We start from the raw sequence: 25345 nt of genomic DNA, 5'->3' as shown, positions 1-25345 counted from the left end.
ATAATAATACTAATAATACTAATACTAATAATAATAATAATAATAATAATAATAATCTGTCCCTCCCCCGGTAATATAGATTTTAGCCCTGTCGGGTTTTCCTCCCTGAACCCAGCACTGCCTCTGCCTGGCCTAATGATCTCACCCGGGACCATCGCTCTCCAATGCTGCGGGACTACAAGGCTCAGCATGCCCAGCAGTTGGGGAGTCAGACGTGGAATATATAAAAGTTACAAAGTAACAAATATAAGAAGTAGGATGTCTCCCCCTCCCCCCCTCCGGTACCTGTCGCCCGGGCTTGCCGTCCCCTCCGCTCCCCTCGGCAGTCACCTGTTACCCTCCAGTGCGCGCTCCCGCGTCCGCGCGCTCGTCTCCCCCCCAGCTGCTGTCCTGAGGCTGCGCGAGATCCCCAGCTGAGTGTCAAACGGACGAGCGGCCCCGCCCACCTCCGCTTCGAGTGACGTCAGAGGAGCGGCTCGGGGAGAAGTTACAAAGTTACGGCAAAGTTTTTTTGGGGGGGGGGGGCGTGTCTGCGGAGTGATGGGGGAGGGGGAGGGGATGTGACACATGGGGGACAGCCAGAGCTGGCTTCATTAAAATGCCAACAGCCTGATTGTCATGCTGATCCTCTGGCTTTCAACATCCGGGACTTTTCTTGACACTTTTTGTCCACATGTAACAATATATATATATTTTTTTGGGCTAGAAAACTAGAACGGCCACCAAATATATATATATATATTTTTTTTTTCACAGCAGAGATGGGATTTACATATTTTTTTTCCCCTGTGGCGATGTGGGTTGTGAATCCCACGAATCGCCATCACTACGTCGGATCGAAAATGGCGATTTGTGGGCGGGCGCTGCGGTGTGTACCCACCGGCCCGGGGGGGGGGAGCCAATCATCAGGAGGGGCGGGCTCAATGTCCGTTCCCCGCAGTGACAGAACGGGGATCTGTGTAAACAAGGCAGATCTCCGTTCAGTGCCATATTAACAGCTTCCCGACCGCCTCACCCCGATATACTGTGGCAGAAGGGCACCTACAGGCAGATTAACGTACCCGTACGTTGCCCTTTAAGAGGCGGGTTGCAGGTGCCCGGCGGGAGCGTGATTGCGGGTCCCGCGGGCTTGACATCCATGGGGATACCCGCCATCGTCTCACGGAGAGGAAGAATAGGGAGGTGGTAATGTAGACAAGCATTTCCCGTTCTGCCTAGTGACACTGATCACACGGTAATCAGTGATGTGTCTCACACAGCCCCTCCCACGACAGTTAGAATCACTCTCTAGGACACACTTAACCCCTACAGCGCCACCTTGTGGTTAACCCCTTCACTGCCAGTCACATTTACACTGTAATCAGTGCAGTTTTTTTTAGCTGTGATCGCTGTATTCATGACAATGGTCCTAAAAATGTGTCAAAATTGTCCGATGTGTCCGCCATAATGTCGCAGTCACGATAAAAATCGCTGATCGCCCATTACTAGTAAAAAAAAAAAATCAATAAAAATGCCATAAAACTATCCCCTATATTGTAGACGCTATAACTTTTGCGCAAACCAATCAATACTCGCTTATTGCGATTTTTTTTTTTTTTTACCAAAAATATGTAAAAGAATACGTATCGGCCTAAACTGAGGAAAAACTTTTTTTTATATATTTTTGGGGATATTTATTATAGCAAAAAGTAAAAAAAAAATAGTTTTTTTGAAAATTGTCGCTCAATTTTTTTGTTTATAGCGCAAAAAAATAAAAACCGTAGGGGTGATCAAAACCCACCAAAATAAAGCTCTATTTGTGGGGGGAAAAAGAACACCAATTTTGTTTGGGTGCCACGTCACACGACCGCGCAATTGTCAGTTAAATGACCACAACCCCATTATCCCGTAGTTTTTAAGATCAAAGATACAACTATGTTGGTGTCCCTTGTTAATTTTACATTGTATTTTTTTTTTATGTACCTGCCTACTCCCAAACTGTCATTTGAAGTAAAACACACAGCCAAGTATTATTCTACACAATTTTTTTTATGGTGCATTAAAATAAGAAAACAAATAAAATTAGACGTGCTATCTGCCAATAGAACTTAAAGTGGTAGTAAAGTCATTTTTTTTTTACTTTTACCTAGAGGTAAGCCTATAATAAGGCTTACCTGTAGGTAAAAAGAATATCTCCTAAACCTGTTTAGGAGATACTCCCCTTGCAGCGAGCCGCTGACTTCAGCGGCGCATTCGCTCTGGGGATTCTCTGCTGAAAGTCCGGCAAGCGCCGGACTTTGCCGGAAAGAAGTCTCCCACGCGCATGCGCGGGAGTGATGACATCGCAGCTCCGGCCACTCACAGTGTCGGAGCCGCGATACCCGGAAGACACCCCGAGGGGAAAATGTCAGCTCCCTCGGCGTGGACCGGGTGAGATGCCGACGTCTCGTTCTAAGGTAAGTATTTCATAATGAGCTAGTATGTAGTGCATACTAGCTCATTGTGCCTTTTCCCTTACAGGTGTAGAAAAAAAAAAAAAGTCAGCGGGTTTACTGCCACTTTAACCAAAAAGTGCATTCTATGCATCCAAAAATATAGAAAATATAACAAATCAAATCATTATTATTCAACCAAAATATAAAATAAAAGCTGCATGCACGTGTCCTGCTTCTTAATATAGGGGGTCAACAATGCCAAGAGTTGGTGAAAGCAGGGGTCCATCATCCAGAGATAATTTCCTAAAATCATCCGGATTATTCTCCTGGAGCTCCCGCAGCAAAGGCATATGACATAATCGGTCACGGTTAATGAAGCAACCAATTTTTGCTCCAAGAAATCCTCCTCCTCCTGTTGCTGGACTGGACTTGGCTCAAAGCAATAACTCCAAGGCCAATAATAGCATGTTCTCGCCTCCGATTCTGCAACATGGCTGGTTGACAAACGGCCGTTCAAAAGCAAACTGAAAAGCAGGAAATGAAAAGCGCAAAATGAAAAACGCGCAAAACGAAAAGCGCGAATCGACACTCGCCAAACCTCTACCATCACGAAATTAGCAGAAGGAGCCCAAAGGGTGGCGCCTGAGTACGTCACCACGTTCCTGTTTACTGGCGGACAATTGTGTACCGTTTGTATGCAAGATAAGTTCCTGGCACACGCCCTTCAGAAAAAAGTCTGACGCTCTGTTGGCCAACAATCGGATCGCGTGTACGAGGCTTAAGACTAGGACGCCATTCGGGTTCATGTGTGTGTAAAGGCAGCTGTCACAATACTTTTGACAATATGGCATATGCGTTGTTTTTATTTACTAATCTCTTACTTTTCAGGGTGGAGATACAGATTGCTGCCCCCTGTATACAGAGTTCTGCGCGTTTTGTGCACACAGAACTCTGTGTATGATTGGAAACAGCTGATCAGCAGGTTTCAGCTAAAACCATTGGCTGAAATCTGCTGACGAACTTGAGCTGTGCCCAGTCCAAGCCCAGAAGAAGTACGTATGTATGTACTGTGAGTATATTTACAGTGAGGAGTTGGCAGGTTGTTAAATGAATCCGTCCCTACACACAAAAATAATTGAGCTACAAGAGCTTGTAAAAGAAGATTAGTAATATTTACCCAATGTGCAACCCCTCTATAGTAAACTGCGGCTTCATCTGTTGTAACACATTCCTGTTACAGAATGCATTAAAGGAGAAGTAGGGGCAAAGCTCGTTTGGCAATACTTCTCCTGTAGGTCACAGGAGTGCACATTGTTCTGCACTCCCATAGACAGCGGGCTCAAGTCCTCTGGTGGCGCTCAGCCAATCCAGACTCTGGAAAGATCCCAACTGGGTCCAAACGAACAAATTAAAGTGACGGAAACACGAAGATCCCCTTTAACTCACAGCCATGACCTCTAAAAATATCTCTTTACTACACAAATAAAGATAAAGGTTTACTATGGTACTAATAACCTAACAATAAAGAAGAAAAGTTCAAAAGGACCAAAACTCACTGTAAACGCATGTATAGGAATGAAAAGTAGCTTAAGCCAATGGGATGAGTGACATAGCGACGTATGTGTCACGGACTTTGGCCTGCAGGAGAACCATTCCCTGGAGAACTCTGTGTTTTATTGTATTCTTATAGGGGAGTTCAAGTCATAATTTCTTGTTTTTGTTACAGTATTCAGGAGCATTAAATCTAAAGAACAACCTGTGGACATTTTTTTTTTTTTTTTAACTTTCATTTTTAGGTCTGTTGCTAAGGGGATCCCTCGTAATCTGCCTCTTCCTCTCCAAGGTGCCTACTGGGCCGGACTGGGAATAAAATCCAGCCCTGGAAAAAAATTCATACCAGCCCCACAGCATTATTATACCAGCGCAACAGCATAACGTCATTATTTTCATGTTCATAAAAGGGAAAGCATATTCCAGTTAAAAGTGGTCAATCGTCAAGGGCAACCCCAGGAACTCAGAATGTGGGGGGGAACCACCTTCTGCAGAAAGAATACACTAAGGTGGGTTACTGATATAAGGGGGAAACCCTTTATATCAGTACCCCCTTACATTATCGTATTCACTCCCCCCCTTACACCAGTGACCCCCCCCTTCAGACTGGCCTGGCAGTGCTGTCGCTGACCTCCTCAGGTGCACCGTGCAGGGCTCAGTCAGTCAGCTCCAGCTTGGTGGCTCTGGTTTTATCCTATAGTCTCCTCTCCACAGTCCACACACGTCTGACTTCTCCCATGACCCCCATCCTGGCGGCGCTCCCACTCTTGACTCCTCTCCAGACTCCCTCAGAGACTGCAGACATGATAAAGGAGATGGTCAGAGACTGCGGGCCTGATACAAGAGCTCAATGCAGCCTCACTAGTGCCCACCAAATGCAGCCTCACTGTGCCCTAAAAATGCAGCTTTACTCTGCCCGTGCATGCAGTCTCACTGTGCCCATGAATGTGGCCTCACTGTGCCCACCATTGTAGCCTCACTGTGCCCATCATTGCAGCCTCACTGTGCCCATCAATGCAGCCTCACTGTGCCCATCAAATGCAGCTTTACTGTGCCATGAATGCAGTCTCACTGTGCCTGTGAACGCAGTCTCACTGTGCCCATGAATGCAGCCTCACTGTGCCCACAAATGCAGCCTCACTGTGCCCATCAATGCAACCTCACTGTGCCCATCAAATGCAGCCTCACTGTGCCCATCAATGCAGCCTCACTGTGCTCATCAAATGCAGCTTTACTCTGCCCGTGCATGTAGTCTCACTGTGCCCATGAATGCGGCCTCACTGTGCCCACCATTGCAGCCTCTCTGTGCCCATCATTGGAGCCTCACTGTGCCCATCAAATGCAGCTTTAATGTGCCGTGAATGCAATCTGACTGTGCCTGTGAATGCAGTCTCACTGTGCCCATTAATGCAGCCTCACTGTGCCCATGAATGCAGCCTCACCGTGCCCATCATTGCAGCCCCTCCTGTGCCCCATGTCCCAGTCTGCAGTTCCTGTCTGTTGGAAGGTTTGCTGTTGATGCTTGGTATGGTAACTTCCATGCCAACAGGATATCCATGATGGCCAGCAGCAGGCAGGGTCTGTTCTAAATTTGGATGGGGGACGGTGCTCCTTCCAGAGGATCTGTTTGCTGTGAGATGGAGTGGTCCCTGGCCACCTGCTCCTTCAGCCGTCCTCATTTTCCAGCCCCAGTCAGCCTGTCCTTTGGTCCTGGGGAAGTGGAGAGCACTGGGTGGGAGCTGGAGAGAAGGGGAAGCAGAGAGTACTGGCGGAGTTGGAGAGCACATGGGTGGGGGAAAAGAGCAGGGGAGAGTGGAGATCACAGGGGTGGGGAGTGGAGAGTGCTGGGGGGGAACTTGAGAGCAGTGGTGGGGGCCAAAAAGAACAGGGGAGTAGAACATGGGAAGCTGAGAGCACTGGGGGGGACTAAGAGTGTGGGGTGGCGAAGAGCACTGGGGGGGAGCTTGAGAGCACTGGGGGGGGGGGGCAGAAAAACAGGGCTGGCGAGCACTGGGGGTACAAAGAGCAGGGAGGAGTGGAGAGCAATGGGAGGAGCTTGAGAGCATCAGTGGGGGGCAGAAAGAACAGGGGTGGAAAGCACAGGGAAATGGAGAGCACTGGCAGGGTTGGAGAGCACATGGGTGGCGGCAAAATGCAGGGGGTAGTGGAGAGTAGATCCAAAAAGAATAAGGGGAGAGAGCATGGGGGGGCAGAGAGCACTGGGGGGGGGGGGGGCTGGAGAGCAACGGGTGGAGCTTTAGAGCACCGGTGGGCAGAAAGAACAGGGGTGGGAAGCACGGGGGGCTGTAGAGCAATGTTGGGGGCGGAGAGTACATAGGTGGGGGCTGGAGACTGATGAGGAGAGCTGGAGAGCACTGAGGGGGGGAGGAAGAACAGGGATGGAGAGCACTGGGGGAGCGGAGAGCACTGGGATGGTGGCTAGAGAAGGATGGGGAGAGCTGGATACCGGGGGGGGGGGGCAGAAAGAACAGGAGTTGAGAGAACTGTGGGGGTGGGCTGGAGAGTGTGGTGGGGGAGGAGAGTACTGGGGGGGGGGGGCAGGGAGCACAAGGAGAACTGGGGGGAGGGGCAGTAAAGGAAGTTGGATTGGATAGGAGGAGAAGCAGGGGATCGGCATATAGAGGAAATTCATTTTCTATATTCCTCCATGCAGCCACTGAATGCTTGATTCTCCTCCTCTCCCTCCTGCAAGCATTCAGCGGCTGCATGGATGAATATAGAAAACGAATTTCCTCTATATGCCGATCCTCCTATCCAGGAACACAGGGTGGGCATCTCCTCCTGTGGATCACGGAGCTGGCTGGCTCTGTGTTCGGCAGCCATGCTGTAACACGTCCCCACCCCCCTAGACCGCCTCATGTGATAGGCAGAACACTGATTCTATCTACTATCACATGAGTCAATCTACGGGGTGCGGAACCGTGTTTCAGCGCAGCTGCTGCACATAGAGCTAGCCAGCTCCATGACACACAGGAGCAGGAGAGAGGGGAGCACTGCAGCTGCAAAGTGGCCCCAGGGCAGACGGCCTACCGGGAAATCTCCCGGTATCCCAGTAGGCCAGTCCGGCCCTGGGCGCCTGACGTAATTTCCCTCTGCACCCATGCTTGCTAGTGCTCCTGGGAGATCCTTGTCATCATTTCTCAAAAGTCACTTGGCAGCTCCGAGGGCTTCGTTACCATCACAATGGGGGGCGTGCACTTCCAACGCCGCCTGCCCATTGTGTACGGCGCTGCCCCGTACACACGGCACATGCACGAGGACAGGAGGTCCTTTGTTACTTACTTGATTTCGGCCAGAGACCAATTTATGCAGGTCAAGTTCCTCCACAGAGCCTACTACAAGCCGAAACAACTGACAATTATGAATCCTAAGGCCGCGTACACACGGGCGGACTGTTCGTCCAACTTTGTCCGCTGAACAGTGTTTCAGTGGACAGTTCGCTCGTGTGTGGGCTTCAGCGGACAGTTTCAGCAGACAGTCTGACGAACAAAGTTTTTCGGAATTTCCGTAAGACTGTCCGCTGAAACTTGGTTTGAGCGAACAGTCCGCTCGTGTGTAGGCTTGTTCGGCAAACTAAGTCTCGCGCATGCTCAGAAAGAATTTACACGGCGAAGGTTGCATTGCCGTGTATCGGACGCCGAATTTCTCGTCCCGACGTACGTGCCGTTCACGTCATCGCGCAAGTTTTCAGTGGACTGTTGGGCGAACAGTCCGCCCGTGTGTACGCGGCCTAACACCCCAGTGGCCTATCCCAGATGTGATTTGAGGTCCGTCTCCATCTTCCACATGGTCTGGTCATGTCCCCGCCTAAGAGATTATTGGTCAGGAATAGTTGACATCCTTGACCAGATCACCTCTCTAGAGCTGGGATCTAACCCCAAAACGATGTTGCTAAATGTCTTCAACTCTAGTATAAGGGGGAAAAAACACTAAATTGTTCCTGAGTTATGCTACTTTTTTACGCCCGTAGAGAGATATTTCTCCACTGGAAGGATGTCTTCATGGTGCTTAGCATTGAACTCGGTGCTGCCACTAAGCAAGCTCACCTATGCCAATGAAAGTTGCCCTAACAAATTTGACAAGATATGGTCGGGATGGATATAGTATAGCAGGGTCCCACGCATACCTTTGTAGCGCCCCGGGGTTTAGTCAGGGAGCTCCTCACCAAATTCCCTGTCAGGGGTAGCTACTGTTGATAGTTGTTAGAGATCCATTGATTTCTCCCAAAGTTTGGCCTTGTCGTACTTTTCTCTTCTGCCACTAGGTGGCCGGGCACTTGGTGGCATTAGATGTGAAAAGGAGATTTCAAGGTCAAGTTATGGGTATATGGGATATCTCAGTCAATGGGCAGGGGTTTTCTTGAAACACTTAGCCTGTTGGGAGAACCCAAATATTTGGGTGGAGTCAGGTGATCTATGTGCCACACAGACTGCCATTTTGGTGGACGCGTGTCGTCTGCCCTGGCCTGCTAGGCTGGAGATTGGGCCTATCCCGGGGGAGGAGGGGGCATCTGGCTGCAGATAACAGCACTAGCATTTGAATATTGTTATGACTGTATATATATATATATATATATATATATATATATATATATATATATATATATATAAATAAATATATATATACAGTGCCTTGCGAAAGTATTCGGCCCCCTTGAACTTTTCAACCTTTTGCCACATTTCAGGCTTCAAACATAAAGATATAAAATTTTAAGTTTTTGTGAAGAATCACCAACAAGTGGGACACAATTGTGAAGTGGAACGAAATCTATTGGATAATTTAAACTTTTTTAGCAAATAAAAAACTGAAAAGTGGTGCGTGCAAAATTATTTGGCCCCTTTACTTTCAGTGCAGCAAACTCACTCCAGAAGTTCAGCGAGGATCTCTGAATGATCCAATGTTGTCCTAAATGACTGATGGTGATAAATAGAATCCACCTGTGTGTAATCAAGTCTCTGTATAAATGCACCTGCTCTGTGATAGTCTCAGGGTTCTGTTGAAAGCGCAGAGAGCATCATGAAGACCAAGGAACACACCAGGCAGGTCCGTAATACTGTTGTGGAGAAGTTTAAAGCCGGATTTGGATACAAAAAGATTTCCCAAGCTTTAAACATCCCAAGGAGCACTGTGCAAGCGATCATTTTGAAATGGAAGGAGTATCAGACCACTGCAAATCTACCAAGACCTGGCCGTCCCTCTAAACTTTCAGCTCAGACAAGGAGAAGACTGATCAGAGATGCAGCCAAGAGGCCCATGATCACTCTGGATGAACTGCAGAGAACTACAGCTGAGGTGGGAGAGTCTGTCCATAGGACAACAATCAGCCGTACACTGCACAAATCTGGCCTTTATGGAAGAGTGGCAAGAAGAAAGCCATTTCTCAAAGATATCCATAAAAAGTCTTGTCTAAAGTTTGCCACAAGCCACCTGGGAGACACACCAAACATGTGGAAGAAGGTGCTCTGGTCAGATGAAACCAAAATCGAACTTTTTGCCCACAATGCAAAACGATATGTTTGGCGTAAAAGCAACACAGCTCATCACCCTCAACACACCATCCCCACTGTCAAACATGGTGGTGGCAGCATCATGGTTTGGGCCTGCTTTTCTTCAGCAGGGACAGGGAAGATGGTTAAAATTGAGGGGAAGATGGATGCAGCCAAATACAGGACCATTCTGGATGAAAACCTGTTGGAGTCTGCAAAAGACCTGAAACTGGGACGGAGATTTATCTTCCAACAAGACAATGATCCCAAACATACAGCAAAATCTACAAAGGAATGGTTCACAAATAAACGTATCCAGGTGTTAGAATGGCCAAGTCAAAGTCCAGACCTGAATCCAATCGAGAATCTGTGGAAAGAGCTGAAAACTGCTGTTCACAAACGCTCTCCATCCAACCTCACTGAGCTCGAGCTGTTTTGCAAGGAAGAATGGGCAAGAATTTCAGTCTCTCGATGTGCAAAACTGATAGAGACATACCCCAAGCGACTTGCAGCTGTAATCGCAGCAAAAGGTGGCTCTACAAAAGTATTAACGCAAGGGGGCCAAATAATTTTGCACGCCCCACTTTTCATTTTTTTATTAGTTCAAAAAGTTTCAAAAATCCAATAGATTTCGTTCCACTTCACAATTGTGTCCCACTTGTTGGTGATTCTTCACAAAAAATAAAAATGTTATATCTTTATGTTTGAAGCCTGAAATGTGGCAAAAGGTTGAAAGGTTCAAGGGGGCCGAATACTTTCGCAAGGCACTGTATATATTAGATAAATAGTCAGGGAGCACTGTTATTGCTTTGCTGTCCTTAACCACTAGGCGTCTGTGCTATAGCCAAAAGATGGCTACAATGCGGACTCCAATTGCCGGGAGGGTGTCCCTGGACATCCTCTTGTTTTCTTCCCCTCTGCGCACCGCCACGGGTGCGCATCAGGGAAATTCTGTGTTGGCCATGTCCCTTGGACACAGCCAATCACAGATCATGCTAAATGGACAATCCCCGTGGCCATTTAGCACCCGATCTGAGTGTCCAATGAGAGATGATCTCATATGTAAACATATGAGATCATCTCTCATTGCTGGCTCTCCCTCCTCACACAGAGACAGCGTGTAAGGAGGGAGAGTGAACGCCTGCAGCGGGAGTGTAAAGGGAAAAAAAGGGAAAATAAAGTACTCACAGTACCTGTCAGTGCCATCTGTCCCCAGTGCCACGTATAAGTGCCATCTGTCATCAGTGTCATGTGTCATCAGTGCCATCTGTCATCAGTGCCAACTGTCAGTGTCACGTGCCATCTGTATTCAGTGTCATGTGTCATCATTGCCATGTATTAGTGCCATCTGTCATCAGTGCCACATATTAGTGTCATCTGTCATCACTGCCACGTATTAGTGCCATATGTCATCAGTGCCACGTATTAGTGCCATCTGTCCCTGGTGCCATCTGTCCCCAGTGCTACCTGTCCCCAGTGCAACATATAAGTGGCATCTCTCATCAGTGCCATGTATTAGAGACATCTGTCAACAAGTTAGATGTGTAATTTATGCTCCTAGAACACCTAATGGTGCTCCCTGCATGTTGGGCCTCTCTAAGTGGCTAGGCTGTGAAAAAGCCCCACACATGTGGTATTAAAATACTCAGGAGGAGTAGGAGAATTTGTTTTGGGGAGTCATTTGTGGTATACACATGCCATGTGAGAGAAATAACCTATTACAATGGCAATTTTGTGGGAAAAAAAATAATTTAATTTTCCAAAGAATTGTGGGAAAAAATGACAACATCAAAAACCTCACCATGCATCTTACTAAATACCTTGGAATGTCTACTTTCAAAAAAGGGGTAATTTGGGGGGTATTTGTACTTTCCAGGCTTGTTCGGGTCGCAAGAAATGAGATAGGCCACCAGTACATCAGGTGTGATCATTTTTTTATGATTTGCACCACAGCTTGTAGACTCTCACTAATTTGGGTTATTTTTTACCAAAGATAAGTAGCAGTATAAATTGTGGGCAAAATTTATGAAGAAAAGTTAATAATTTGCAAAATTTTATCACAGAAACTAAGAAAAAATGCATTTGTTTAAAAATGTGCATTCTTTTTTCATTTATAGTGAAAAAAATAAAAAATCCAAAGATGATCAAATACCACCAAAAGAAAGCTCTATTTGTATGAAAAAAGGGACAAAAACTTCATTTGGGTACAGTATTACATGACTGAGTAATTGTCATTCAAAATGTGAGAGCACCGAAAGCTGGAAATTGGTCTGGCCACAAGGGGGGTTTAAAAGCCCAGTTGTCAAGTGGTTAAAGTGTAAATAACTATTTTGATATCTGAATGTCACACATGACTATTTCATGTTTGATACTAATGCTTATTCATGTGGTACACCACCTACATTTTGTTATACTGTTAACCCTTTCCCTGTTTCCCTACCCATCCCAGTTTTTGCCAGGACATTCGCTCTCGGGCTTGGGAGCTCAAATTATCTTGCAAACTCAGAGACGCAGTTTCTTGGGCAGGGGGAGAATGTAGCTACTGTGGATAATTGTAAGAGATCCATTGATTTCTCCCTAAGTTTGGCCTTGTTGTACTGTTCTCTTCTGCCACTAGGTGGCCGGGCACTTGGTGGCATCAGATGTGAGAAGGACATTTCAAGGTCAAGTTATGGGTAGATGCAGGGCTTTATTTCTGCCACCTTTGGTAGCCCTGTCCTCTCCCACTTGTCACGTAGCACAGAAGCTGGTAGAAGACTCATTTTCTCCACCAGCGTCTGTGTGCTAGTGTCAGAACTGCAGCCAGGGAACATGATTCTGAATGAATGTCCCGGGTCCCGACACTGCAAGCGCCCACATTTTTTTTTTTATAGATATGGCTGGGGCTTGGGGAGGTGTCTTCTTTCACCACCCGCTGCCTGTTGCCACTGTGTAGCATGGAGCCGAGTGAATTGCAGTTCTGTGACGCTCCTCCTCGTCATTCCCTATAGGCAGAGCTGCAGGAAACATCACTGGCTCTGAAAAAAAGCCCGGGCACAGCTAGCAGAATGGTGCCGGCTGCATTCTGGGAGAGGTGGAAGAGCTATGGGGGAGGAGGAGAATTTGTAAACAGGTAAGAGCTTTTTTGTGTGGGCGGGAGGGGAGGATTTGTGAACAGGTGAGACCTGGGGGGAGGAGGAAAATTTGTGAACAGGTAGGAGAGCTATTTGTGTGTATTGGGGGGGGGGGGATTTGTGAACAGGTGAGAACTGGAGGGAGGGGAGGATTTGTGAAAAGGTGAGAGAGCTTTTTGTGTGTGGTCACATGTTACATATTAGTGGCCCCTGAACAATACTCACAAATTCTGCACTCTGTACAATGGCTTTTACGTTACATACTCCTGACCCCTGCACTTTGTATGTTGGACTGCATATTACACTGTACTTCACTTTTCTGAACCTTGCGCCTTCTGTAATATGCAGTTCTAAGCCTCGATCACACCCACTATTTAGCGACTGTGTGATTTTCACCTCTGAGGAAGGCGTGCCACTAAGGGACTAACCACCTTTACCAGGGACCACAGTGGGTAACTGAAGCAAGTACCGGAATAACATTCTCACCATGTGGGCACGGTGGAGAATCGGGGAAAATTCAGGTGGTGATCAAGTCAGGCACCCAACCAGTGGAGGTGACGCTTGCAAAGCAGCCTTGTGTGTCAAGCCAGGGACTGAGCCGGTCAGCAGGGGTGAAGCTTGAAAGGTATCTGGAGTGCCAAGCTAGGGACTCAGCAGGGAAGCACGGGTGACGCTTGAGGGAGATACTACCGCAAAAGTCTTGAGGAGCTCATAAGATTCAGAGTCAGGGAATCAGAGAGTCCAGTGTGAGACTAGGAGCTCAAGGGGCTGAAGAGCTACAAGTGGACATTGTAGTGAAGCTGAGAGAACTGTTGAACTTTGCGTTAGGAATGTTTAAATACTGTTGCAAACCTGCACGTGAAGAAGTGGCACCTTGCTGGGGCCTTTCCATGTACGGCTGTCTTCCTATTGAAGTCTTGGAGTCTGCCTATTGAAATCGCAACCACTTAAGGGTGTCCTGGCCCTAACCCGCTTTTCCTTGCAAAATATAAAAAGGACTGTTAAAAGAAATAAATCCTCTTTTGCATCCAAGAAGTGTCTGGCACCCAATGACTTTCACTATCTTTGCACCCACTATGTGCCACAACACACTACATATTGAAGGATGTCAGCGGTCTGTGGCCTCAAAGGTTCTTATTAGTCTGGAAGAGGTTAGAGATTCTGCTACACCTTGGTGGGTAATGTTTTAGCGGTGTTGATTAGTACCATAGTACGCTTTTATCTTACGTATGTATGTAGTAAAGAGATGTTTTTGACGTCATGGTTGTGATTGAACTATAATTTGATAAAAATGATTTCATGTGTATGTTGAATTCTCCATGGTAGTCCATTTAGATCAGGGGTCTCCAAACCTTCTACACAAAGGGTCAGTTTATTGTCCTTCAGACATTAGGGGGGCCCGACTGTAGCCAACGGGATTGGATGTTTTCCTGGCATCAGTGGGAGTAAACATGGCCACATTTGGTATTGGGGGAGGAATTATGCCCCCTCATTGGTAACAGTGAGAGGAATGTTACCCTATTGTTGGTGTCAGTTTGCAGAATCCTGTGGGATCAGTGGGAAGAATAGTACCCCAAGGACTGAATGAAGGCCCACAGTTTGGAGACCACTGATTTAGAGTAAGGCCGCGTACACACGCGCGGACTGTTCGCCCAACCTTGTCCGCTGAACAGTGTTTGGGCGGACAGTCCGCTCGTGTGTGGGGCTTCAGCGGACAGTTTCAGCGGACAGTTGGCCGAACAAGGTCTTACGGAAATTCCGAAAAACTGTCCGCTGAAACAAGGTTTCAGCGGACTGTTCGCTCGTGTGTAGGCTTGTTCGGCCAACTAAGTCTCGCGCATGCTCAGAAAGGATTTCCACGTCGGAAGGTTGCATTGCAGTGTATAGGACGTCGTATTTTTCGTCCCGTCGTACGTGCCGTTCACGTCATCGCGCACGGTTTCAGCAAACTGTTCGTCCGTCGTGTGTGGCCATGTCCGTCCATGCTAAGTTTGAGCGGACTGTTCGCTCAAACTGTTGGACGGACAAAGTTGGGCCAACAGTCCGCGCGTGTGTACGCGGCCTAAGGATTTGACTTTTTTTTGTTTGAGTCAATGTACAACATAAGGATCATTCTTCCCACTAATTACCAATGTAAGGAGAATTCTTCCTACTGGCCACCAATGTAAGGAACATTCTTCTACTGACCACCAATGTCAGAAGCATTATTTCTACTGACCACCAATGTAAGGAACATTCTTCACATTGGCCACCAATTGAAGGAACATTCTTGCCAATGGCCATTAATGTAAGGGACATTCTTCCCAATCACCATCACATTAACTTACTGTGAGCTATAGAAATATTAATCGGTATTAGGGTTCCCTGTACCCTCTGTGTTATAAAGGTTCAGAAAGGCTCCTCTATAGGGTATAATTCAAAACAATAATGCCATGACTGACCACAAAGAAACGGCACATCACTCTTTTTTAAAAGAAAACACCAGCAATGATAATATACACCGAGGGATTATAGTTGTAAAATGTATGCGTGGTTTAATTTAAACTTTGTCCCTTTCTTATTCTAAAGGGTGTGTTATTGCATACAGCACTATTGCATAGTAATGTTTTGCAAGGACATAATTGGCTAACTTATCTACAGTATGTTTTGTATGGATAAGAAGTCTGATATTTTTTATCTTGATCTAGCTATACAAATATGCTTTGTCTAGATGAAGATGTTCACATTGTTGCATAGCGACTTTAATACGTCAGTTTGTTTGCCTGTAAACAGACTTAACTGCCTGTGTTTTATGTCATCAGATGTGTATTAGGATCTCAGGTGGATCCAGGTGGAAATACAACAATGGCATTATGTACTACGCAGCTTTGAAATGAAAATGAAAATTTGTAATGAAAATATTTATATATACACACACACACAGACTATATGGTCAAAGTATTGGTACACCTGCCTTTACACGCACATGAACTTTATTGGCATCCCAGTCTTACTCCGTAGGGTTCAATATTGAGTTGGACCACCCTTTGCAGCTATATCAGCTTCAACTCTTCTGGGAAGGCCGTCCACAAGGTTTAGGAGTGTGTCTATGGGAATGTTTGACCATTCTTCCAGAAGTGAATTTATGAAGTCAGGCACTGATGTTGAACGAGAAGGCCTGGCTCGCAGTCTCCACTCTAATTTATCCCAAAGGTCTTCTATCGGGTTGAGGTCAGGAATCGTTCATCCATGACTTTATGGACCTTGTCTTTTTTGGTTGCAAAGGTACATTGGAACCTACAGTATGTGAGTCTGCATTTTCCACACCTGGAGCTGGAAATGATTGTAGTGATTTTCTCAATGAGTGCAAAGTGTTTTCTGATTGGACAAGGTGGAATGGTGATGTTCTGGTCTTCGCCTCATCCAGTCAGTAAACATTTTGCATTCACTAAGAAAATGCAAAGTGTTCTCTGAATGAAGCCCGTGCCAAACGAACAACTCCCTGTGTTCACTAAGTTGCTGGGCAGCCACTTGGCAGGAAACTTTGATCACTGTAGTGTCGGTGCCTACTACAATGATTTTCACGTACACTATCACGTGATTTTCAAATACAATATGGAAAATGCATGCTTACATTAGGCCAAGCTGAACCACGCAAAGATATTAATACCTAAATTTCAGCTTTAAAAAATGATGGCACTATATGTAAATTATAACCACAACTTCCATGCTTTCACTGATGCAAACGATGTGATTTTTTTTCAGTTTCTTCTCTTTCTACAGTCAGCAGAGCAAGATCAGAGTCTGCCTTGACCCACGGAGACTCTCAAATACAAATGCAGTAGTGTAGTTGCCACTAGTAACAAACATTCACCAATTTACCCCACTGCCAGACCCCCATATATCACATGCAGAGACAATGAACAGTCCTTTGCTGTTTTTTTTTGTTTATTGGGGGGTACAACTTGGTTGGGGAAAAGGGGTACATGGGATGCCCATAATAAGATTTTTTGCCACCATATTTAAAAAATTTCACAAGTTAGCACATAATTAGAGCCAGAAGAGATGATGTACTGATGTACATATTTAATTGCTATAGTCTTCTCCTACATCACCATGCAGACTGTTGCTCCTCCTCTGCTTGGCTCCCGCAGACTATTGCTTCCAGGACTTCCTCACCCATTACTGTGTAAGGATGAGGACATCACTCTTGACCGTGTAAGGGTGATGTTCCCAGAACTCCTCTCCACCTGCACAAAACTTATCGTGAAGTAAAGTAATGTCACATCTTCTTCTGTAAGCAAGAAGGACCCACTCTGAATAGTTCCTTTAAGCTGGCTCTGGTTGCTCTCTGCTACTAGGCCAGAGGCCTGCAGCACCTCTCCCTGGAGGCCTAGTAGTTTAAAAGCACATGTTGGACGGTGGACTACTGTTCCCAGCTAGCCCCACCTGCAAATCCTGTGCCCTCAGGCCACATCGATTTGACACACATCCCCACAGTCTCTCGTCTGTTTCGGGACTCCTCATCGCTCACTGTGTAATGATAAGGACTTCGCTAATGACCGTGTATTAGTGAAGTTCCCTCACAGACTACTTGGCACAATAAGCCCTCGACTGTAGTGCACTCAACGGCCTTTCTCTGCCCTGAGTCCTTAATGGAGAACTTGTCTGTACCATACGTTCCAACAGCTTCACCTGCCCCTCTGCTCCAGGAGTTCTTTATCACCGACCGTGTGATGATAAAGACTTCGCCAATGACCGTATAAAGGCAAAGTTCTCTCATAGTTCTCCCTGGGCCTCCTCCTGCAATCGGCGCCCCCCCCCCCCCAGATGGGGGTGCCCTCCTGCTGCTGTCTAGTATTCTATCTTCCACTTCACTCAGTCGACAACCCCCCCCCACTTGCATGTTATCTCAACTTATATAGGAGGCTCGCCCCCTTCCAATACCAGTTGGGGATTGGTCAGGGCTCCTACATGAGCTGCCTGCCACTCCAGTTCCAGGCCCTGTGTCTCTTCCAGAACATTCTCCCTGGAAGCAGGGGAGGCACCCCAGAACTAGAGCACAGGTGGTCACACCCACTACTACTCTAACCACTCCCTGTCCTCAGATCAAAACAGACAAGACTAGCTTGCAGAAAAGGCCTGCCTGCATTTTTTCTTTATTGGAAAAACCAACTTTATTGAAAAAATATATATGCATGGTACATACCGTATATGATTACAAGAAATCTTGACATAGACTACAGTACATACATCATCACATTGAATCATTTTTTGTCATGGTGCCAAATATCAGGTGGGGGTAAAACAAGATTTCTCCATTGTAAGGTCAAGGGATTAGGAATTCAGATATTATACAACAGGAGGAAGGTAGCAAATCAAGTGCACGTTTCTCCATCCATCAACCATCTGCCCCACACCTTCTCATATCTAAGGGGACATCCTGTGTGTGTGTGTAGATCAGTTTCTTATATGGGAGAGTGTCATTGATCTCTTTTTTCCAACTCTGTATCATAGGGGGTAAGGCCTGCTTCCATGTGCAGGCCACTGCCTTTCTAGCAACAAATAGCATCTCGTGTAGAAAGGTACCCAAGGACTTGTCAATGTCTAAGTCTGGCAGTAGACCGAGCAGGCATAGCTTTGGCTCTAGGGTGACAGGTGAGCCCATTTGATCATGGAGAAAGCAGATCACGTGTGTCCAGTATGTTTGGATAACTGGGCAGGTCCATATTAGGTGATGGAACGAACTTGGGATTTGATCACATAGGCGGCACCCTGGATGATATGTGGGTTTGAAACGGGCTATCCTCTGGGGTGTCAGACAGGGGCGGATCCAGGGGGGGGGCAACGGGTCAATTGCCCCCTCCGAGAATACCGCCAGCTTGGCCGGTTCCGCGGGTCCAATCGCGGCCGGTTCCGCGGGTACCCGCGGGCCGGTTCCGTGGGTCCAATCGCGGGCGGTTCCGCGGGTACCCGCGGCCGGTTCCGCGGGTCCAATCGCGGCCGGTTCCGCGGGCCGGTTCCGCGGGCGGTTCCGCGGGTACCCGCGGCCGGTTCCGCGGGTCCAATCGCGGTCGGTTCCGCGGGTACCCGCGCGGCCGGTTCCGCGGGTACCCGCGCTTAGTGGACGAGTGAGGGGGGGCAGCTGGGCGGCTTAGGAGGGCTGCTGGCCAATCAGGAAGCCAGCAGGCAGGGGAGCAGGGAGATGACATCATCTCTCACTGCCCTGCATCCCTCCAGTTCCACCCTCACTGTGTAGGAAGCTGTGTGCAGCAGAGAGATTGCATCATCTCTCTGCTGCCTATCTTCACTCTGGGACCCAACAAAAGACCACCAGTAGGTGACAATCCGCAATGTGTGGCAGGCTACGTGGCAAGTGGCAATCCGCAATGTGTGGCAGACTACGTGGCAAGTGGCAATCCACAATGTGTGGCAGACTACGTGGCAAGTGGCAATCCGCAATGTGTGGCAGGTGACGTGGCAAGTGACAATCCGCAATGTGTGGCAGGTGACGTGGCAAGTGACAATCCGCAATGTGTGGCAGGTGACGTGGCAAGTGACAATCCGCAATGTGTGGCAGACTACGTGGCAAGTGGCAATCCACAATGTGTGGCAGACTACGTGGCAAGTGGCAATCCGCAATGTGTGGCAGGTGACGTGGCAAGTGACAATCCGCAATGTGTGGCAGGCTACGTGGCAAGTGGCAATCCGCAATGTGTGGCAGGCAACGTAGCAAGTGACAATCCGCAATGTGTGGCAGGTGACGTGGCAAGTGACAATCCCCAATGTGTGGCAGGTGACGTGGCAAGTGGCAATCCGCAATGTGGGTCAGGCAACGTGGCAAGTGACAATCCGCAATGTGTGGCAGGTGACGTGGCAAGTGGCAATCCGCAATGTGTGGCAGGCTACGTGGCAATCCGCATCTGGTGGCAGGCGACGTGGCAAGTGACAATCCGCAATATGTGGCAGGTGACGTGGCAAGTCACAATCCGCAATGTGTGGCAGGCTACGTGGCAAGTGACAATCCGCAATGTGTGGCAGGTGACGTGGCAAGTGGCAATCCGCAATGTGTGGCAGGCTACGTGGCAATCCGCATCTGGTGGCAGGCGACGTGGCAAGTGACAATCCGCAATATGTGGCAGGTGACGTGGCAAGTCACAATCCGCAATGTGTGGCAGGCTACGTGGCAAGTGACAATCCGCAATGTGTGGCAGGTGACGTGGCAAGTGGCAATCCGCAATGTGTGGCAGGCTACGTGGCAATCCGCATCTGGTGGCAGGTGACGTGGCAAGTGACAATCCGCAATGTGTGGCAGGTGACGTGGCAAGTGACAATCCGCAATGTGTGGCAGGCTACGTGGCAAGTGACAATCCGCAATGTGTGGCAGGTGACGTGGCAAGTAACAATCCGCATTTGGTGACAAGTGACAATCCACATTTGGTGGCAGGCGACATGGCAAGTGACATCCTCAGGGCTCCCACTGATTCTGCAATATGGTGAGTTGAACCATTTAATTTTATATTACAATGTATTAATAGAAATAATGCGCTTCAATCATCCTGACACCATAACAACCATGGTGCCGTAATGATTGAAGCGCCAATACCAGCCATTTCCCATATAAATTGCCCCCCAAAAAACATATTTTATAGCAGTGCCCCTCCCGAGATTAGACTCTGGATCCGCCCCTGGTGTCAGATATGTCCTGTGTATAATATACAGTTGTGTGAAACGGTCTAACAACTTGGGGGAGACCTTTTTTGCATCCTCTAGGATTTCTTCCCAGTCCTCGTCAATTGTTCCAACGTCTGTCTCCCATCTAGTCTTGGCTGTATAGGCTAGAGCTGTGGTGCTAGGAAGGCGGATGGCGGAGTAGAGGGTGGAGATTACTTTAGATGGCTCTGTACCTAGTACTGTTTCCACCATAGAAGGGATGTTTAAGGGTGGGTTGGAGCCTGTGAACTGGGATTGTATGGAGCTTGAGATAAATCGAAATAGGAGGTGATTAGGATGGGTGAACTCATCCTTTAATGTTTGGGACGTTTTGATTCCCGTAGGGGTCATAATCTGATATATATATATATATATATATATATATATATATATATATATATATATAAATTCCCATGTTTTATCCATACAGTAGGGTCTGTAATGGACAATAATTTGGGTAATTGCGTGTTAAACTACAGGGGGGTGTGGGAGTGGGTCTGTGGGGTTTTAATTTTCCGTAGTGCTGTCTGCCATACACGTTGGTGGTGTGTCAGCATGTTGTCTTTGTGTTGGGGGGGTAGCCTTGCCCATGGGCCTTTGAGTACTGTCTGGAGTGGAGTATGAGCCATGTTATCTGGGCTCACACAAAGCAAAGATTGGTATCTCGGGAGTTAAAGTGGGATAATTGGGCGGCAAGGTAATAATCTGGAAAATCTGGGAAAGCTGCCCCCCCAAGCATCACTGGGTTCTTCAATATTCTCCAAGATAGTTTGTGTCTGCTGTGGCCCCATATAAACGAGTTAAGAATGGATTCAATTGTTTTGAAGAATTTTCATGGTGTGTCATTTTGACTAGACTGATGCATCCCATAACACCCAGGGGTAGTCTGGCCCATGTCTGTGTCTTGGTCTTAATCAGGGTATATAGGGGTTCGATGTTCAAAGATATGTAATCTGTACGTGATCTGGTGACATGTACTCCGAGGTACTTAATTAGGGATAATCTAGGGAGGGCCGTGGGGGAGGAGAGACGTGGGTGGGGTGGGGGATGGTCAGTGGGTAAGATTTGGGATTTGAGCGATCGGAGATTGTTGTCAGAAATTCTGACCGTGTGTAGGCTTCATCAGACAGTTTCCATCGGAATTGCCATCACACACAATTTGAGATCTGGTTCTCAAATTTCCCGACAACAAAATCCGTTCACACAAATTCCGATCGTGTGTACACAATTCCGATGTACAAAGTGCCACGCATTCTCAGAATAAATTACTAGACGGAAGCGCTCGGTCTGGTAAAACTACCGTTCATAATGGAGGTAGCACATTCGTCACGCTGCAAATTTTAAAATCTTTTAATGCAGCGCATTCTCTTGTTCTTTATAATGCTAGAAGAATGAAGTTGTTTTGCAGCTCATATTCACACAGAGTTCTCACAAACTGATTTCTTTACTATTTCTCGTGATTTCATGAATATCATTTTTTTTTATTTTCGTCAGATCTCCAGAAGAATTCTTTTTTTTTTTGGTTTTTACAGTGAATTTTTTTTCCGGTTGTTTTTTATAATCAAGATCTCCAGTTTTTTTTTCGTTTTTTTTTGGTGATCTCCCTAATTTTTTTGTGGGTTTTGTGTGTCAAGTTACCACAACACCATTATTATCTTGTATTTTTTAACCTCAAGGAGGTTGTTTGGTGTTGGTGTACCTTGTTAATTTGAATTGGTATTTTTGAAATGTACCTGCCTACTCACAAACAAACTGTTATTTTGAAGGAAAACACATAGGCAAGTATGTGTGAAACATAAATATCCCTTTATTAGGGGTCATAACCAAATATAGAGGAAGGCAACGCTGGAGAAACTGCTGAAATTGGCCAAGCCTTTGAACCCCAGGGCACACATCAATTATTTGCCAGCCAACATTGGTCCTTATAATAGTGAGCACAATCCGGTCCCAGACTACAAGAGATCAGGAACAGCAGCAGATGACATATATGTCCCCAGGCTGTGGTCATACAACACCCTGCGTCTCTTGTCAGACCAGACTGAACTCAGGCCATCACTTTCTTGTCTTCCTTCCACTCTTCCTTCCAGGCTTACATCCAGGCTGTGGCTGAGGTGTTGGAGGTGTGGAAGGAGGAGGAGGAGGCTGGTCCAACTCACACAGGTGGGTTTTGTTGGTGATTTCGCCCCTCAAACACTTATTTAGTGTGAGGTACATGATTTCCTCACACAAGAGGTGTTGGCCCTCCTCCATTTCCTGCAGTTTGCATACAGCCATGGAGGCAAAGGCCTATTGAAGAGTGGGGGTGGTTCTGAAGACTCCCCAATCAGCCTGAGCGCTGACTTTTCCATGTTACTCTTTTTGGTGGAAGGTGGAGGGGAGGGACCTGTGATTCTGTCAGGCTACTGATCATGGCCACCTCCTGGCTGACACTTACCCCCGCCACCTCCTGGCTGACACTTACCCCCGCCACCTCCTAGCTGACACTAACCCCTGCCAGATCCTGGCTGCCACATTCCACAGCCTCCTTCTGGCTGCTACATTCCACACCCTCCTCCTGGCTGAGGCTTTCCTGTGTATGAAAAATTGACATAGTTTTCGTTTTTTGGTCATCAATCACACACAATTTTCAGCTCATGACTGTTGCAAATTGAATGTTAACAAATATAAAAGACTATCATTTTGACCCAGCATTTTTCATTCTTGTCACAATCATTTTTGACCACTACTGTCTATTGATATGTAAAACAGTTTATTAAATCAGCAATAAGTGATCAATAATAACATCTAGTTAACATCATTCATTTTTTGACAAGAAATATGTTGAACAATGCTATACCTGGCTCAAGCTGGGCTCCCCCACTTCTTCCTTGCTGGAAGGCCCAGGTTGGGGGCCTTGGAAGCCTCAGTTGAGGTGGAAGGAAGCGTGGAAGGAAGCGTGGAAGGAAGAGTGGAGAGTGATGGCCTGTTTTCAGTCTGGTCTTACAGAAAATTCAGTCTCTCATAGTACCACAGCCTGGGTATATAAATGTCATCTGCTGCTGCTCCTGATCTCTGGGAATCCTGGACCTTCTTGTGCTCCCTAAGATATGTGCTCCTCAGGCCACCAATTTTTGTTTTTAACTCCAGCAGTTTCTCCATCGCTGCCTGCCTCTTTAATTTGTTGTTATAATGTGGATGTTTGACCTGCCACAGACAGGACAGCTCCCTGTACTTGTCTATGAAGATTGGAAGAAAGCTGTGGTCTTTGAACCCATCCATTTTCTTTGCAAGACACAACACAAGACAAACCATAATGTCAGGCTAAACTCTCCAAATCTTGACCCAATATAGGCCTCAATCTATAAGCAGTATAGGGCCAGTGATGCACCAAGTTAAAATTGTACCTTCGTTAGAATGATTGATTCAGTTATTCGTCCTCCACTCACAGATCATACGTACGACGCACGCGCTTTACACTTTACATACACTGCGCATGTGTGGAACTCTGCCCGCCCCTGACTTTCTTTCTAGTCTAGAGAGCACATGGCGGAGACACAGCAGGTGCATGATAATCTCAACATCGAGGATGACGAAAGCCAGAGCCACAAACGCCCCGATCCAGGAGGAGATTTAAGGCCTTAAATATGTCCTTTGGTGAGATGGTGGAGATGGCGGACATTTGAAGAGGGCCGACTATGATGGGAAGTATGGACCTTGCCCAAACCCAAATGTGAGAAAGGCCAAGATCATGATTGAAGTTGTGAAAAGTCTGCAGAAGAATTTTGGGGTATGGCGATCCAAGGATCAACTGAGGAAACGATGGTCAGACCTCAAATTAAGGGAGCAGGATCAGTATAGAAGGATCAAGAGAGTGCTTCTAAAAAGTAAATAGTTGTCCTGTGTTCCTATTATTATTATTACTTGCATGCTGCTCCATGTGCTTTTCTTTACTGTTGTACAGTTTAAAATAGCAACTTTCATGGTCATGGGCACATTAATCGGTCGTAGGAAACATTGTTCGTTCGCCCACTTAAATAAGATATTTTGGGCACATGCAGATTAACTACATTTGTTCAGGCCTATTTGCATTAAAATAAGTTTATTGTCTCGATCAGTTTGTAACTAGAATGAAATGCAAACTTGATTCAGTGTAAAGGAGAGGACACTCAGCAGCTGTTTGCACATCTGGACGCAAGAGCACTAGTGTGGGACACCAGAATAAACTTTAGGGTATCCCACACAGGTGCTCCAGTGGATACTTGGGGTGTCTCCATGTGTGACACTTGTCAAAAAAAAGGGAAGTATTCCAGCATTGGAAAGGAAATAAAAATGTCTTTAGCTTGGAACTCTGCCAAAACACACAATTGTACGACACTTCCAAGCAATGTTTCATATTACTATTTCTGGCCTCAAATATGTGTGTGCTAACTATATCTTTTTTATTTACATGGGGAGAAAATACTCGGGACATCTGAGGACACCAGGGACCCCCCACCTCCGAAAGAAGGGAAAGTCACCAAAACACAAGCAGAGGAGGAGGAGGGAGACATTTTCGAAGTGGGCGAAATTGTCACCACAACAGGTGAGTGTCTGAGACCCCAGCATCAGGAAATAGATGGATGCCTGCATATTTTTAATACATGGTGTGTTCTTTTTTTTTTTTTTTTTTTAGGTGATGTGGATATTGTGGAAGAAGAATGTCATTTCACAATTAAAAGTGCCCAGATCCTCACCGGGGAGATAATGGGGTGCAATCACGATTTAGAAAATCTTAAGCAAAACATCAATGATGTTCAACAAAAAATGAAGAACATCATTAATGTTTTAGGGAGAATCTAACCTTTTTTTATTGTGTATTTTTGCTTTTAAAAAAGGTTTTAAAGTATTTTAAAAGCTAAATTTTGAAGATGAACACAATGTATCAACATGTGCTATCTGCCATCAGGGGAGATCAATGTACACGCGTTTTGTGGGTGCAACCCCTTCCTCCCAACTAAAGCAGCTGAGAGGAAGGGGTTGCACCCGCAAAACAGGTCCATTGATCCCCCATGATGGGAACTAGCACATGTTGACATTAGACATTGGATCA

At 46.7% G+C, this 25345-nt stretch overlaps 1 protein-coding gene across 3 annotated transcripts in view; it reads right to left on the bottom strand.

Annotated features, from left to right (window-relative positions):
• LOC143981700 (beta-1,4-galactosyltransferase 3-like) overlaps window positions 1-3634 on the bottom strand; it is a 129541-nt gene extending 125907 nt beyond the window's left edge. The window contains exon 1 of one of the 3 annotated variants that reach the window (XM_077479719.1): window positions 3592-3634. The gene's annotated coding sequence lies outside the window, so the exon portion shown is untranslated. Of the gene's footprint in view, window positions 1-145; window positions 252-285; window positions 407-3591 lie in introns of those variants that run through there. The other 2 variants (XM_077479716.1, XM_077479718.1) reach the window with 2 other exon arrangements.
• Between the last annotated feature and the right edge of the window lie 21711 nt (window positions 3635-25345).

The sequence above is a fragment of the Lithobates pipiens genome, unplaced genomic scaffold, assembly GCF_037356315.1.
Source record: "Lithobates pipiens isolate NorthernLeopardFrog02 unplaced genomic scaffold, aLitPip1_a1.2 Scaffold_16, whole genome shotgun sequence".
NCBI classification, from domain to species: domain Eukaryota; kingdom Metazoa; phylum Chordata; class Amphibia; order Anura; family Ranidae; genus Lithobates; species Lithobates pipiens.
The sequence above is the reverse complement of the archived record's forward strand: the minus strand, read 5'-3'. Positions and strand labels throughout refer to the sequence as shown.